This window comes from Galeopterus variegatus, unplaced genomic scaffold (genome assembly GCF_000696425.1).
Source record: "Galeopterus variegatus unplaced genomic scaffold, G_variegatus-3.0.2 Scaffold30, whole genome shotgun sequence".
Classification (NCBI taxonomy): domain Eukaryota; kingdom Metazoa; phylum Chordata; class Mammalia; order Dermoptera; family Cynocephalidae; genus Galeopterus; species Galeopterus variegatus.
Window position 1 is genome coordinate 612,884 of NW_007726141.1, and position 17,035 is coordinate 629,918.

Genomic DNA, 17,035 nt, shown 5'->3' on the forward strand with positions numbered 1-17,035 from the left:
TACACTATTATCACAGAAAAAGATTATGACTTACTGTTGGGTTTCATCTAAACAGCATTAAAAAAACTTATTCTATTTGTGATTGAATTTTAATTCTGTTTTTAATTTTTTAGGCAATATCTCTGGTGGGTTCTCAGCTGGCCAGTCTCCATCAGGAAATCGAAATGGGACTTAAGTTCCGTGAACTAAGTACTGATGCCCAGTGGGGTATCCGTCTTGGTAAACTTGGTGTGAGTATTCTTCGTACTGCTGTCATCCATTCCATTAATTACCCGGTTCGAAAATTTAAAACAAAAACCTCATTGTCCTTTACTTTTGGGGAGAATGTATATGTACTGACTCACACATTTTAGTCATATCAAGTAGTACCTACATTGATGCTTTCAAAGAAATAAGTACCTTTTGCCTCATTTTCTTTTTTTTTTTTGTCTTTTTTCCGTGTCTGGCAACGGATCGCAACCCTCAGTGTTGCCCCCGTACCGGACCGGGGACCGGCAACGGGATCGCAAGCCTCGGTGTTGCTCCCGCGCCTCGCTCAGCCAGTGAGCGGGAACCGGTCTATACGTGGGATCCGAACCCTCGGACGGGAGCGCCGCCGCGCTTCCCAAGCGGCGCACCATCCAGTGCGCCACCGGGCCGGCCCAAGGATAGTAGAATATTTGAGGACTATAGAATACAGGTCCAGGTCAAGAGGGTAAGAGAAGTTATAGGGGACCAAAGGCATTTTCCCAAATAGAAATTCATAAGAAAACATATACCAGAGGGAATACACAACTGGGGAAACAGATAGTTTAGTAAGGCTGTGGTACAGTTTTGGAAGAACAACACAAAACACTGGAAATGACATCATGAAACCCTAATATAACACATAATATACCAAACTAAAGTGTGTGCCTTGAACACCATGGACTTCATTCTCTCAAGAATTTATCTTGAAAGCAATATAGGAGTACTCAAGGATTTTAGGAAGAGAGCACATGATAAAATTTGTGTTGAGGAGGTCACACGGGCATTGGTATGGAAAATAGATGGAAGCCTATTGAAATAATCTATGCAGAAAATTATATGGTTTGGAATAAGAAGTGGCTATGGTGAGGGTAAAGTTGAGAACTATTTCAGAAAATCTGAGTAGAGATGGGGAAATATTTGGAAGGTAGCCTGAAGAGGTAAGCCTTGGTGAGTAATTAGCTGGGGGAGGGGGGAATCAAGAATGAGTCCCAGGTTTCAGGATTGAATGACAAGATAAAAGGAGGTACTATTAACCTAGTAGGGGAAGGGAAAAATGTGACCAGATTTGGGGGTGGAGTGAGGTTAGTCCTATCTGGATTTAATACTGGCATTTTCACTAACTAGCTGCAAGATCCTGAGCCAGTATCCTAATATCACGGAGTCTGTTTACTCATTTGTAAAATGGGGATAACATAACCAACTTTAAAGTTGTAAAAATTAAATAATAACAGTTAATGCTTCTATAGCATTTACCACATGCAAGGCACTTGAGTAAGTATTTTACATATATTAACTTCCTTATTTTAAACAGTTTCCCTGTGAGTTAGGTAATTTTGTTTTCTCTCTTTTACAGACAGAAAAGCAGAGACACAGAGAGATTTACTAACTTGCCCAGCATCACAGACTTGGGGAGTGACAGATCTGTTTCAAACCTATGCAGTCTGGAAATAGAGAGTGTGCTTTAACCAATAATTTACAATGCTTCTCATTAAATACTATTATTAAAGGCACTTTGCATAATGATTATCAGAGTGCTTTTGCATGTATCCGATAGGTAATAAATAGCTATTATAATTTCACCCATTCATTTATTTAAAAAGAATTTGCAGAGTACATGTTGTATGCACACATTTTATTGAATACTAGGATAGATTCAAGTGTAGTAAAAGACACACCCTTCTTCGGAGTTATTTATAATTTAATTTTGAACATGAAAAATGTACTTCATATACACAATAACAAAATTATGTGCTGAAAGTTTAGATACTGTCAACTTAAGATGTAGAGCATCCACATCTAGAACTTGGCCATTAGTATGAAGCTCAGAGAGTGTTTGGGGCCATGAGATGTACATTTGGGCCTCTTCAACATATAGATTATACCTGAAGCCTTGAAAATGGATTAAGATCACTTAGGAGATGGGGGTTGAGGAGAGGAGGGAGAACCCAGAATATCTGCAAAAATGGAAACCAGGGAATGGTAATGTAACAGCCAGGCAAGAGTATAAAACCTCACTTAACTTCTATGAGCCTCAGAGTCCTTCTTGGTAAAAATCAGTAGATATTAGTTTAAGCTGTGCTAAGAACTATCCCCACTTCTAATGTCTGCAGCTTTTACTGTGAAAAAAATGTGAACATTGGGAGAGCAGCCAAAAGTAGATTTCTATCCCTAAGCCTCAGGAAAAAGGCAAGCTTCATAGCTGTTCATAGCTGTTGCTTTGCCATGGTAAATAATTAATAAGTACTTTTCTTTTTTCACAAAAGACCATTCAGATTGCTTCAACTGCTCTTATTTATTCTACAGGATTTCAACTTCAGAAATGCTCTCACTGTTACTATGTACAGAAGTTCTGCATGGGAGATTTGAGAGAACAAAATGGCACCTTCAGTACTCAAGAGGAATATTAATGGGGTAGAGAAGATAATGGGAAAAACTATAATTCTGTTTGCCTCTTAATACTAGGATTTGCTTTTTCCCTTGCTTAATCTTGTATTTCCTGACTTTATCTGATAAAATATAGAATTTTTTTGAACTATTGTAATATGAGTGTAGTACAAGAATGCAATATATGGAAGTTTGGAAGACTGAAAGGGAAGAAAATTTCAAGAGCCTCTTGATGAGGTCACAAAGGAACCAATAGATGGAGAAAGAAAATGAGTGATTACTGGACCTCTACCACCAGCTGGCCACCTCCAACCCCCAAAGGAGGTTTTGGGGGAATGCATTTCTAGGCTAGCCAAGAACAGCAACTACACATGCTGTGGTTTGTCATAAAATGAAACGTGGACGAATCACAACCCATACTTGGAAGCAAAGTCAGCAAATCTCCAAAATGACTATTGGACCCAGAGTGGAACTGACTGAGCTGAATGTTTCTTTCTGGTTTCATCCAAAATTTGACACATTCAGTGAAGACCTCTAAGAGACTGAACACAGAAGCAAACACATCTAAGTTTTGCATGCAGATTGGGGAAAAGAACTAAAACATCAGTGAGTGGTATTAGGTGAAATAAATTAGTTTTATGGACTGATTCACTGAGAAATTCTCACTGTCTGTGAGTCTACATACTTAGTGTAATTTATAGAGTATTTTGCTATTAAATTTCATAATTAGTTTTATGGGTAGAGGTTCTGTCCTATATCACAAACAAACAAACCAAAAAAGACCCCAGCCAAATATGATGGGAAGTCAGGGGTGGTAACATTCCATAAAACTACCTGATGATTTCACATACAAAACACTGTACAGATCTACGTATTATTTTCTGGTGGAGATCTATGTCAATGTTGATATTTTTAAAAAGAGTGCTAAGCATAAAAAATGGAAGAAATATATTTTTCAATTGTTTAAATGAGTAAACCTTCCTAAAATTTTAGTTATAGTCCTTAGTAGAAGGTGGACATTTGGGGTTAGAAAAGATTTAGAAATAATTTTAAGAGAAATAAATGAATAAAATCTATCTATTGAGTGCATACTATATGTTAGGTATTGAAACCTGAGAAGTTACAAATGATTCCCGCCTTCATGGAGTTTATATCCCAGAGAGATGCTCTAACTTTATACAATAGCAAAGGTCTATAAGCAGTGCCCTTGTCACTGTGTATTACTCTTACCATAGCTCATACCTTATTCCACTGTAATTGGCCATCTGCATGTCTACTTACATGGAACTGTTGCCCAAGCAGGTTTTAAAAGGATAGGCTCAGAGAAACTAGAGGTCTCTCCAAGAGACCACGCTAAAATTTAGGTTAGTGTTTGTTCCCCATTTCAGACAAAACAGTTCAACAAGAAGAAAATGAGAGTTCATACCGCAGTTATTTTGCTCTGAAAGGGTTTCCATGTGCTGTGTGAAGTTACTTAGCATCTTGAGAGTGAATCATGCATTTGAAAAGGCAATTACAAGAGCAGGCAAGAGAAACAACTCTGCCCATTATCTTCCTTCTACTCCTTCTGTAAATATAACTGTCACCTGTTTGGCCCATTTTATTTTTTCTTCAGAAGCTTGATGGCTCATTAAGGGGTCTGTTTGTGTGGGGGCATGGGGAAAGTGTCCACAAAATTCAACATATGTTTTCATCATTTACTAAGTAAACTTTTGTTGCTGTTGTTGTTGAACTTTCATCAAAAGGTTTTATTCCATATGAACAAAATTTAGAACAACCATCTGTAAAAAGATCCTGGATCTTCATAAATGGTCAGTACAACATTGTTTCTAATAGTGTTTCCTAGAGCCTGCAGCAATGTCTGACACACAGTGGGTGCTCCCTAAGTATGTCTGAACTGTGCCAATGAATCAGTGAATCTGGAAGATAGCAACTCCATCATGTATACAAACAAAATAGTTTTTGGTGTTTTAGGGTTTTCAATTTTAAAGCAATAATACGTATTGAAAAGATCCAACTTACTTATTAAAAATGCATGTCTGCTCTAAAAAGGTACTATGCTCAAGATTCTATGCTATGGGACCACTGTGCTGAATAAACTAATTTTTATTACTTCATTTATAAAACTTCCCAGAAAGAAATACAAGAAGTACACCTTATAAAGGCATCTGCTACATTTCAAATAGGGTAAAAACAAAGTTCCAGACTAGAACAAAGTGAGCCTCCAGATGAATTTCAATTAGAATGAGTTGTTCTTAAGTTGTGTCTTAAAACAGGGTATGACTTACTAATATTGTTTTTGATTTCCTAAAAGTTAAAATTGGAGGAGTATAAGAATTAATGAGAAGAAATAACATTAAGAGATAAAGCTAATAATATTTTTTTTTTAAACTGCACTTATTCCATTTTTAAACATCACAGGCACTGAAGGGCAAACAATTCTTTTCCAGCTGAGCACACTCTGGAGTCCTTGGCAAATGCCGCCAAGCTGTCTCCTGTGTCCCCTCCATAATGCCTGCCAATTTTCTGTCATTTCCTCCTTCATATGATAGTGTTTGTGTGACAAAGGTCTCTAGGTATATTTCAAAACATCTTTAACTATTCAGCAGGTTACCCCTAAGCACCCATCTAAAAGTGTTACTTATTCTCCACATGGCTTAATTTGTCAGAAGACACAAAACAGAATTCCTCTTATCCTTCTCCATAAAGAAATGTCTAGAAAGCTTATTGTGAAAGCAATGGCATACTAATTGCCTTTTGTAAAAGAAGAAAAGTTTCCTGTGGCTTAAGCAGTTTCTGTATTTCTACATATAACAAACAAAACAGTAAAACCAATTATTTACTAAACTATATTCTTTTTATATTCCCCGTACATTTATACTAGTTTTAGACTATTTCCTTTTTCTGATAAACAGATCATTGTTTGTGACTGAGAGAATCACTTTGGATTTCACGTTATTTAGGATTCCGGTCATCCCATACGGAAACCCAGCATCATTCCTCCCCTTCTACCACCTCCCTGCTCCGCATTCCGACCCCTCCTTTTAGGCTGCAAGAAAGGGATGACACAGTTTACAATTTTTATCCATCCAAAGAGCAATCTTTAAGAAAAACACTTAAACAACGGATTGATACATTTTCCCTTTTCATTCATTTTACAGCATTTGTTCTTAATTTCAATGTTTTGTGAATTTTTTCAAAGAATTTCACTGTGAAGGTTAGCTTATAAATATTAAGAATATGAGATTAAATTCTTTAAGTAACAGTCTTTTTTTTTTTTTTTTTAAAGATGACCGGTAAGGGGATCTCAACCCTTGACTTGGTGTTGTCAGCACCACGCTCAGCCAGTGAGCAAACCGGCCATCCCTATATGGGATCCGAACCCGTGGCCTTGGTGTCCTCACCGCACTCTCCCGAGTGAGCCACGGGCCGGCCCAGTAACAGTCTTAATCAGCAATTTGTGCCCAAACCAACGTGAGCCATAATCACATCAACGGCATTATATTAGTATGGATTTCTTCTCTAAGACAAACATTTTCTTACATTTAGTTGTAGCAGTCTTAAACAGTCTTTACTACTAATTTATCAGCACTTTAAAGCCTTTTCTTTTGCTTTTTTATTTTTTGCCTGATGATTCTTCTGAGTTCAGGAGGGTTCCCCCCGCCCAGGTGAAAATTGTTTATACTTCTCAGGTGTTTGCTTTCTTTCTTAAATTCTCAGAACAGTTCATTACAAAGTTGTCAATGTCCTTTACAAAAGTATCTGGTTCCAAATAATTAGTGTTTGTGTAGTACATCATTTGAAAATATTTCTTCTTTCCTCTTGCCAGGATTACAGGAGTCTTATATATTGCCCCACAAATCCACTTTTATTATTTAGTTGGGTATACCTGAGAACAAGACAGGTTGCCCATTTCAGATCCAGTTCTGAGATCTCTCACAGAAAATGAGTAAGAAGTTTACACTTTTATAAGTATCAGTTCAGAATGTTTTCCCCAGAATTCAGCATAGCACCAAGCAACCATTCTCCATAGAATAAAAGAAAGTGACCTTCCTTTAAAGGTAAATAAGCCTGTCTAATTCATTCCCAGGCTTTGCAGAATAGCACAGAGAGACAGAGAAATTTGTTTATTTTCTATCAGCATTTAATTTTGTCTCTAAATAAAGTTTACTTTCTGTATAAGTCACTACTCGTTCATTCTTTGCAGTGTTTCCTAGTCTTATATAGACATATTTTGAAACACACCATAACAAAAATTCTGCTATGTAACAAAATCTCTCCCCACTCCACAAATAAGATATCTGTCACCCATAGTCAATAAAATTTCTATGGTCACTAATGATCAATAAGTTTTATGTGTGGAAAATCTTTTGTTTTCTTTCTAGGAGTTAAATTGTTAATACTTGGTCTTTTAGACTAATTCTTAAATATTTGTCAGGCTTGATAAGGAGCCAAAAAACAGTTCAGAGTCCCATGAATAAAGGTCATTCCAATTTTAGTCTCATTATTAAGAAGTGTCTTTCGAATTTGGAAGAAAAAAATCTAATTGGTCAGATTTTTAGAATATCTTTTTCAAAAGATTAATATTCCAAAAAGCCTATAAGAAGGTAAACAAATATAAATAAGAAATATATCTAGATTAGGACATGCCAGATCAATTTAGAGAATCTGGAGGCATAAAAATGTACACTAAAATTATATTTTCGAAATCATGAGTAAAGTTCTCTGATAACTTTCTAAATAAAAGGCATGAAAATAGAAGTTTCATAGGATGAATTTAGAGACTTGCGAAAATGAAAATTTAAAGGTTAAAAGTCAAATTTCTTCATCCATCTACTTGAAAGCTTATAAACATGTTTTTCAAAAGCATTATAAACTAAATTATTACACCAGGTAGAATTTATCTTCTTAGAGAGTTCAAAAATAATAATTGTTATTTACTAAATGCTAGCGCATCGACTACAAAGACATTTATAGCCACTACTCTTATACAAAAAGAATTCTGCTCACCAACTTCTAGAACAGCTTGCTTGCCCGGATGTAGGATCTCAAGACTGGCTTCAGAGAGACTGTTGTGGGAGGAGACACAGAAAGTAAACACATGATTTTCACAGTATAGCAGCTGAGATCTCAGAAAAGAGGCACAGGGTCTCAACCATTCATCTATCCTCAAGGTTATCCTGACATCTGAAAGCCATTGACATCCCGAGGCTTCCAGCACTTCGGACACATGCCTAACACGAGATAAATATAGATCCCTGACACCTGAGCCAAGTGAAATGAAAGTTAACTTGAGAAATCTCACTCATTTTGTGTCTCAGTTGAGGAAAATAAAACCCTTAATCCTTTTCCTGTTAAAACCTGTTATGCCCCTTAACAGTAGTTGTTGTACATAGGAAACATGGAAATTCAAATAATCAATCATTAATAATCAATTTATATCTCTTTTTGATTACCATTTGTTCTGATAGTATAGAGAGAGGCTCAGGTTTTTCTTTCTTAAGTAAAAAAGCAACATAATAGACAATTATTAAACAAATAGGTTATTGAGTCAGTACTTTTTGCAGGTGAGTCCCTGAAAGGTGAATATCTATTTGGTAAAACTTTCTTAGTATTTTTTTCTTCTATATGTTTTCAGTAGTAATTTGATCATCTTTTTGTTTTCCTCAATTATTGAGGCAGAAGCGCCACGCATTGCCAGGGTGCTTTGGTTTAAATTAATGGTTTAAAATTTTTTTTGGAATAGTTTTTTTTTTTTTTTTTTTCCTTTTTGTCTTTTTTCGTGTCCGGCAACGGATCGCAACCCTCAGTGTCGCGCCCGTACCGGACCGGGACCGGCAATGGGATCGCAACCCTCGGCGTTGCGCCCGCACCTCGCTCAGCCAGTGAGCGGGAACCAGTCTGTATGTGGGATCTGAACCCTTGGCGGGAGCGCCGCCGCACCCCCAAGCGGCGCACTGTAGCAGTGCGCCACTGGGCCAGCCCTGGAATAGTTTTATAATGTAGTTGATTTAGAATGAATTTTGCTTAGTACTGCAGGTACACATATGAATAGGGCTCTCCATTCAGCCTGAAAAGACCCTGTGATTAAAGTTGTAACTCTGAAGATATAATCACAAGATTTTTAATGATAAATCCCTTCCTGTGATTTATATATTAAGAATCTCTAATTCTATATTAAAATTAACAGAGAAACCAGAAAGGAGTTATACTGCTCTCTGGATATTTTGAGGTGTTAAAAATTTGCAATTAATATTTCTTTCACAGAATAGCATTAAAGGAAAAGGATGGACTTTAGAGTTACCACTTTTTAAATAAAACTGTTCTGTAACTAGTAGTATCCACCATCCCAGAAAAAAAAAAATTACAAAAAGCAGTATTTTCATAATATTTTAATTATAGATCCCATGTATTGAGCACTGTTCATGGAACTGGCATTTTTCTAGGCAGATATATAATTTCACTCTTTTCCTAATCCCAAAGTAGCTTTGCAAATCAAGTTAATATCCTTAGGCCCATTCTCTGGAAAAGAAAACTGAAACTTGAAGGGTAAGTTTTGACAATGAACACAAGGCTATTAAGTGGTTTGTTTGAGAGTCTATCCCACACAATTTTGACTTGAAAGCAAATTTTCTTTTCCATCTTACAATACAGTTACAGGTTAAGAATGTGTTTCATCTGCCCTTTATCTATGTCAGATGAGCAATCCTACGAACAATCCCAAGGCTGCTTTTGTTGTTGTTTTTTGTTGTTGTTGTTTAAACAAAGTTAGGGAAAGCATAGAATGGTCCCTATAGAGTATTGCTATGACACCAGGAAATCCCCAGGAGCATTATGTCCCTAACACAAGGAAACGATAGAAAATCTGTAAGTCACAACCCTGGCCAGGAATATTACTTATCTCTTACATTTAAGTTTCTCTTACATTAAGTTTAAACAGACTTTGACCTACCAGAGCCTGGAGGGCCAGTCCTGATGTCCACCTGTCAGCTAGTCAGAGATCTGGTATGTGACATAGAACAGGGATAACCAAGTCACCAGGAATCAGTCAGTCATGTCAGGGGGTCAATACCAGGGAGATCTTTGCATAAAATGGAGAACCACGTATTCCCAAATATCATAGAATACCATAGAATGTGACCTTTTCATTATGGAAAAAGAAATGTATTCCATGTGTTTTAAAGAGTTTTGTGTTACTTGAACTAGGAACTTGTTAGACAAATGATGGTATCAAGGAAGTGAGAAAAAGACATGCTAAAAATCCAGTGAATGCAACAACGCATGTTTTCACATAGTAAATATCACGGAATGCCTCTGACATTCTAAGCGCTATCATCTTCTAATATGAATTATGTCCTATAGGGAAGAATAGGAAGGCCTAAATTTCCTTTTCATGAATTATCATTAAATTGTTCACTCCCTGCTGGGTACCAGCTTTAGGGGTTGGTGGGCGGAAGGAGAGGGAAGAGTAGCGATGGATTATTGAGTTTAGAAGGACTCTCTGTGGTAACTAACCAGGACCAGACAACTGACCCCTCCATCCAGGGAATCATCTGAAATCTTCTTCACCAACTTTTTCGAAACTGAACATTTCATCACAGAATGTCAATTAGACCCAGGACTTTCTTTTTCCAGTAGGTTGTCTTTCAAGTGTTTACGAAACTAAAATTTTGAACTAAGTAAAACCAGAATCTTGCCTGGTCCTTGCTTTTCAATGAGTGGTCTAACATTAAGCCATTAAAATCGAACTAACAATCCTGCTGCTAATAGCAAGTGTTGCCAGCTGTTGACAGAATGGTCCTCATAGGACATTACCATAGAATTTCTCATTTCTGTGTGAAAACCTTTTTTCAGAACAAACAAATTCATCTGTGTGTATGCATAGCATCATCGATACAGTTTTCTCTCCTACCCAACACCGTCCACATCCCGTTTCTTTGATGCTGTCCCTCTTTCAGATATCTTTCCTCTCCACTCAACCAGCATCATCTAGTGTGCCTCATTAAGGGTTATTAATGACATTTACTTCATCTTTAAGTACGTCATGCTGAATGTGTTTAGAACTTTTATTATGCGATGCTTTAAAAAAAAAGTCCTTTCAGAGAAATCAAAATTTTAAATCAAAGTTTTGCCCCTTGTTTGTATATTCCTGTCCACTGTGTCAGAGTTAACAGTGAACTATTCTTGAACCCCTGGCTGCATAACATAACAGGGAAGGAACAGTCTGTGGCCTTCTAAGGAACATTTGGCATAAACCTCTCTAGCCATTTGAAAACAATGAGTGATATTGACCCAGGCCTTGCTAACTTGTGTTTAGAAAAAGCACATTGGCAAAACACTTCTATATAATTATCGGCTTGCTTAAAGTGTGTTTTCAGGATCTGAAAGACATTTGGGGGCTAATTTGTAACTGATTCTATTAGAACTCTCTTTGGGTTTCCCGTTTATTTCTTTGTTTTCCATGTTATCAGAAAATAAATAATATCACCCAAATACATCCTTCGTAAGAAACATTCTTCTACAGGAGAGCCATGACAAAGGTTTAATATTAGTCTCTGCTTAACTCGCTCTCCTCAGATCTACCATGTGTGAAATGTCCTTATTCTAAACAGTAGCTTATGGTGGAGCTTTTATTGTCGTCGCATCTCAAAACTGACTTCTGCATATTGTTTTCTTGCAAAATGCTGGGAGAGTGGATGTTAAGTGTTCTCATCACACAAATGATAACTATGTGAGGTAAAATGCATGTTAATTAACTAGATTTACTCATTCCACAATGTATATATACTTTGAAACATCATTTTATACCTGATAAATACATACAATTTTATCTGTCAAATTAAGAAATAAAATAAAATAACATTTTATATATTTGAAAAAACACTGACTTTAGGAGAGAATGCTTACTTTATGTTTGCGATTCTAAAATAATAAGGATTGATGAAAATAATCTATACTATCAAAAATAATTTAATGGAGTAGTGCTCTTAAGTCTGAAGCTTAAAATTATTGCTAAACTTTTTTTTCCTCCCTTTCGATGTCATCTTGTTTAATTGCAAAAGTCTTATCAACAATTTGCATGAAATGGTATAGCCTCAAAGCAGCATTCCTTCCTTTTAAGATGGGATAGGTTGTCATTTAATTATTTATTCATTCAATAGTAAGATATATTGAGATTCTATTTATGCATATGTCTTATGTTACTACTTTGGGAAAAAATTTGTGTTCTCAAGTTTGTGTTCTCAAGTATATATCATTGTTCAGTGAAGGGAGGCAAGCAAAGTTGCAATGTGATAAACTAAACTGAGGGATCAGAGGTTTACATAATATACATACGTATATACGTATACATTACATGTACATGTACATAGACACATACATACACATACATATATACATGTATGAACGTTGTGTGTATATACGTGTAAATGGATATGGACACATATTGTATATATGTGGACATATATGGATATTGTATGTGTATGTGTATATGGCTCTGTGTGTGTGCGTGTGTATACATACACATACATATTTTAGTTAAATGAGCCAATGTCTAAAAATGAATAGGTTTCAATTGGCAAAGAAGTAGAAAAGCATTTAAAAAGTTAAGAAACCAGCAATGCAATAAGCCTACCACGGAGAGAAAGGAGTATGGTCAATTTAAGTAACTGAAAGCAGAAAGCCAGTGTGGCTAGATGACAGAGTAAAGGGAAGAGTAATGAGAGATGACGCAGGAGGGTTAGGGATGGGTCAGATATCATAGGGATTTGTAGGGATTTATCCTAGGAACAACTAGAAGCCTCTGGCAGTAGTATGGTTAATGGACTGAAGAGAGGTTAAGAATGGATGTGGAGAAACCAGTAAGGCAACTCTTGCTGACCGTAATGGTAACTTGGCCTAAAGAGGATGCAGGAAAAATGGGGAAAAATGACGTGGATTTAAGAAATATTTAGAAGGTAAAATAAACAGGTTATGGTGAGGAATTCTTTAAATTGAAGCAATTTTATAAATCATTCTATACCCTAACATAAACACTCATTGTTCAGATTACATATGAGAACACATCTAGCTAAATGATTGGCACACAGCAGGTGCTAAAAAAGTATTTCCTGAATGAAAGAATGAGCAAATGAATGAGTGAGTGAATGGAACTGAATCTAATGTGAACACTAGTGAACGGTGATATTGCAACATCAATTTATCTGTTTAGTTTGGTCATCATAGGAAATTTTCACAAGGTAATCACAGGGAGAATCACTAAACACCAAGTGACACCTTAGAGAATGTGAGTCCAGGGAGACACTTAATTCTCGCAGAAGGAGGACAAAAGAAAATGAAAAGAAATCTAATACTAAAAGTAAAAATGTTAAGCATGATTTACAGAAACTGTGCAAGAGTCTTAAACACATTTGGCTATGTGTATAGAGCTTGTAATCTAATGGAAACTTGGGTCCCCCTGGACCAAGAGCAAATAATATCCACAGGACATAAAGTCCCTCTTCCAGCACAACAAAACAACAGGCCAGTAGCCAATTAGGGTAGAAGCCAAGCAGATGTTCCACTGGTTTTTAAATCAGACACAGAGCCTTGGTTGGTTATAATTATTACTTTAATGCTGTAGCACTTTATGTTTATAAAACTTTGTTTTGATGTTATCAGGTAATAATCAGCAATAATCAAATGATTCATATGTACTTCCTTGCTGAGCAATTGTAGAAAGCAGTATCTAGTGAACTGTAAGTCATCCTCTTTTCTTTAAGGGAGACACAGGAATATTAAGTAGGACAATCCTGAGATTGATCGAAACATTCTAACAAAGTTCTAGAATTGAGTCCTCCAGCCCTTCTGTCACATTTCACAGGATTCCTTCATTTTTGCATATCTTTTTCATGTAAAGATCAGATAGATATCTCCCTTCTTCCTTTTTTTTTTTTTTTTTTTTTTTTTCATGACCGGTAACGGGATCGCAACCCTTGGTGTCGCGCCCGTACCATGACCGGCAACAGGATCGCAACCCTCAGTGTCACGCCCGCACCGCGCTCAACCAGTGAGCAGACCGGTCTCTATATGGGATCCGAACCCTCGGCGGGAGCGCCGCCTCACTCCCAAGCACCGCACTTTACCGAGTGCGCCACCGGGCCGGCCCGATATCTCCCTTCTTGACTGTCCTTCCCCTGTCCACTTTTTGGTACCCCTTTGCTCTACATGCATTCTAAGTGTTGGTATCAATCAAGGTCTAGGACTATATTTTCTCTTTCTTCCTACATCTTCTCTTCCCTGGTGATACTTCCTCTCTGTGGAATTAATTTAGCACCTCTGCACAGTTAATTTCAAAATCTATTTTTGACCCCTACATTCTATCCTAAGAATAAAATTAGAATTTTGGAGAATTTTCTATATACTAGTACGGTGTCTATTTAACTTTTTTAATTCTTGAGATAATACCAATATTTGCCATTTTACAAATTTAAATGGAGGTTTAGAAAAGTAACCTACTGCACTATCACAGTGTTCCACATAGCCAGACTTGGGCCCAGATCTCCCTAGGTCCAGGACTTCAGCTCTTAGACACTCTGGTGTGATTGACTCACTGTGGGATAATTGCATGTCAACCTTCTGTGTGCTTCTATATCCAGGTGCCTTAAACACAGGTGTCCCCTTCTCCATCTCTAAGGCTGTGTTCTCAGTCCCTATAAATTACATCTCTATACTTCCTGTTACCAGCTTGAAACTGTCCCCCATATATACAATCAGCTTCCAATTCCTAAAAACTTTAACTCTACTGTGTATTTCCCATTTGTGCCCTGCATTTCATTTTCACTGCCTCTACCCACAGGTGTCAATCACAACCCATTTTAACCATGGCCATGGCTTCCTGATTGATCTTCTGCATGCAGATTTATTCCCCTCTCATTTATCAGATTAATCTTCCTAAAACACAAATTAGATTTTATTATTTAACATAAAACATTAATAATCCTCATTGCCTAGATAAAAGACTTTAAATTTCTTAGACCAGCATTTAAGACCCTCAACTATCATTTCTATTCCTACATCAAGTCTGTTCAAGTCTGTTCTTCAATAAAATAGTCCCTGCATTCGCACCTTGCATCTTTCACTGCTGCAAATATTTCCTCTATCTAGAATTTTCATTTCTTTACCTAAGTGTTATGCTCCAAGTTCAATATTCTTAACAAGGTATGTACAACTGAAGCTTGTAAAAAAAAAAATATATATATATATATATTCAATCTCCATCCCAGTCAAATTAAACCTGAATTAATGGGTACTTCCATGTTTAAAAATTGTTACTGCTACAATTAGCTCATATGGTAACTTCGTGCAAATGAAAGGAGCCACTTCTTCAAGACACTATACTGTACTCTGCAAGAAAATCACCATAATATATATATACATGTATTATATATATATGAGATATATATCATGTGTAATACATGATATATATTCTATTATCACATATACAATGTGAATGGAACCCTTTAGTATTGTGCAGTGTACAGCAGGCATTACCACATTCAGCAGCACACAGTAGTCTCACTTCAAATTCAATAAAAGTTTTTCCCCTATGTGATATCTTCTTCAATTCCCCTGAGCCAGCAGAAGCTCTTCCTGTACTGACCTCCCATAGTATTGCATATGACACATTATTTTACATGTCAATTTACATCTTATTTTATCATACTTAGCATATGTATTTAACCTCGTCGTCACAACTGATGGCTTATTAATTTAGTTTAATCTACAATACTCAACAATTATTTAATAGCTAGATTTCATATGAATCATATTTTCAGAAAAAGACATTCCAGATGAGAAAATGTGGTTTTATTATTTTTTATTATACCTTTTTCAAAAAGATATTTAAAACAACAGTAAACAACATAGAATCAGTGGAAACATGAAACAACAAAGAAAATACTTGTGAAGGAGGAGAGATGGATTTACCCCAGAACCTTAGCTGAGGACTGTTAGTTCACTGGAGCTCAAGCTTAGTGTCTCCTGGCAGCCAGGAGCACAGGAAACTGCATAATATTTCAAAGCTCTCACCAGATAAAAGAAAACTTAGCATTCCTTCAGAAGACATCAAATTTCTTCATGTCCTAAACTTTACAATTACTTGATTAAGCAGATCTTTATAAAAGATAAATATTAAAATGGTTGGTATCTTCAAAGCATTGCAATAAGAGGTTCAGAAGTAAAGATTATCTTCAAAGAGTCAGAATCTATACCACCTCACAGAATTTGGCCCTCGATTATTTCTCCATCCTTATCTCTTACCATGTTCTACTTCACACACTCTGCCAAACTACAATGGCCTTTCTGGAATATGCCAAACTACATCCCACTTCTGGACCTTTCACTGGCTGCTCCCTCTCTTCGAGCTCTCTTCCTGCGGGTATTTGTGTGCTGATTCTGCTCCCTCTCTTCATTCAGTTCTCTGCCCAAACGTTACCTCTCCAGGGGCCACTATTTAAAATAATAATTTTTCTGCTTTGTAGACAACACCTCCCCAAGTCTCTCATTGCCAGCCATGGTCAACTGTATTCTTTGTCATTGCCTTTGTTGGTGAGCCCTTGGGCCACCTCTTCTTCAAGCTGTTTGCAGACAAAGTTCCCAGGATAGCAGACAACTTTCACACTCTGAGCACTGCAGAGAAAGGATTTGGTAATAAGGGTTCCTGTTTTCACAGAAATATTCCAGGGTTTATATGTCAGGGTGGTGACTTCACACATCATAATGGCACTGGTGGCAAGTCCATCTACAGGGAGAAATTTGATGATGAGAACTTCATCCTGAAGCCTACAGGTCCTGGCATCTAGTCTATGGCAAATGCTGGACCCAACACAAACAGTTCCCAGTTTTTCATCTGCACTGCCAAGACTGAGTGGCTGGATGGCAAGCTTATGGTCTTTGGAAAGAAGAAAGAGCATGAATATCGTAGAAGCCATGGAGCACTTTGGGTCCAAGAATGGCAAGACCAGCAAGAAGATCACCATTGCCAACTGTGGACAACAGTAATAAATTTGGCTTGTTTTATCTTAACCACCAGACCCTTCCTTCTGTAGCTCAGGAGAGTGCCCCTCCATTCCATCTGCTTGCAATATCCTGTAATCTTTGTGCTCTCACTGCAGTTCGTTGGGTTCCACATTTTCTTTATTCCCTTACAAGCCTAGCTGGATTGCAGAGTTAGGCTTATGATCATGAAATAAAAGCTAAATGGCAAAAAATTAAAAAAATAAAATAAATAAAATAACAATTTCTCCTCTTACTCTACCTTCTTTTTTTTTTTTTTAAAAAAAAAGATGACCGGTAAGGGGATCTTAACCCTTGACTTGGTGTTGTCAGCACCACGCTCAGCCAGTGAGCGAACCGGCCATCCCTACATGGGATCCGAACCCGT

At 36.9% G+C, this 17,035-nt stretch overlaps 1 protein-coding gene and 1 pseudogene across 1 annotated transcript in view; one reads left to right on the forward strand and one right to left on the reverse strand.

Moving 5' to 3' along the window:
* The window catches only part of CD36 (CD36 molecule (thrombospondin receptor)), a 76,263-nt gene extending 68,569 nt beyond the window's left edge, over positions 1 to 7,694 (reverse strand). Inside the window, exon 1 of the mRNA XM_008569986.1 lies at positions 7,624 to 7,694. The gene's annotated coding sequence lies outside the window, so the exon portion shown is untranslated. The remainder of the gene's footprint in view (positions 1 to 7,623) is intronic.
* LOC103588349 overlaps positions 1 to 16,653 on the forward strand; it is a 16,864-nt pseudogene extending 211 nt beyond the window's left edge.
* Positions 16,654 to 17,035: the final 382 nt, after the last annotated feature.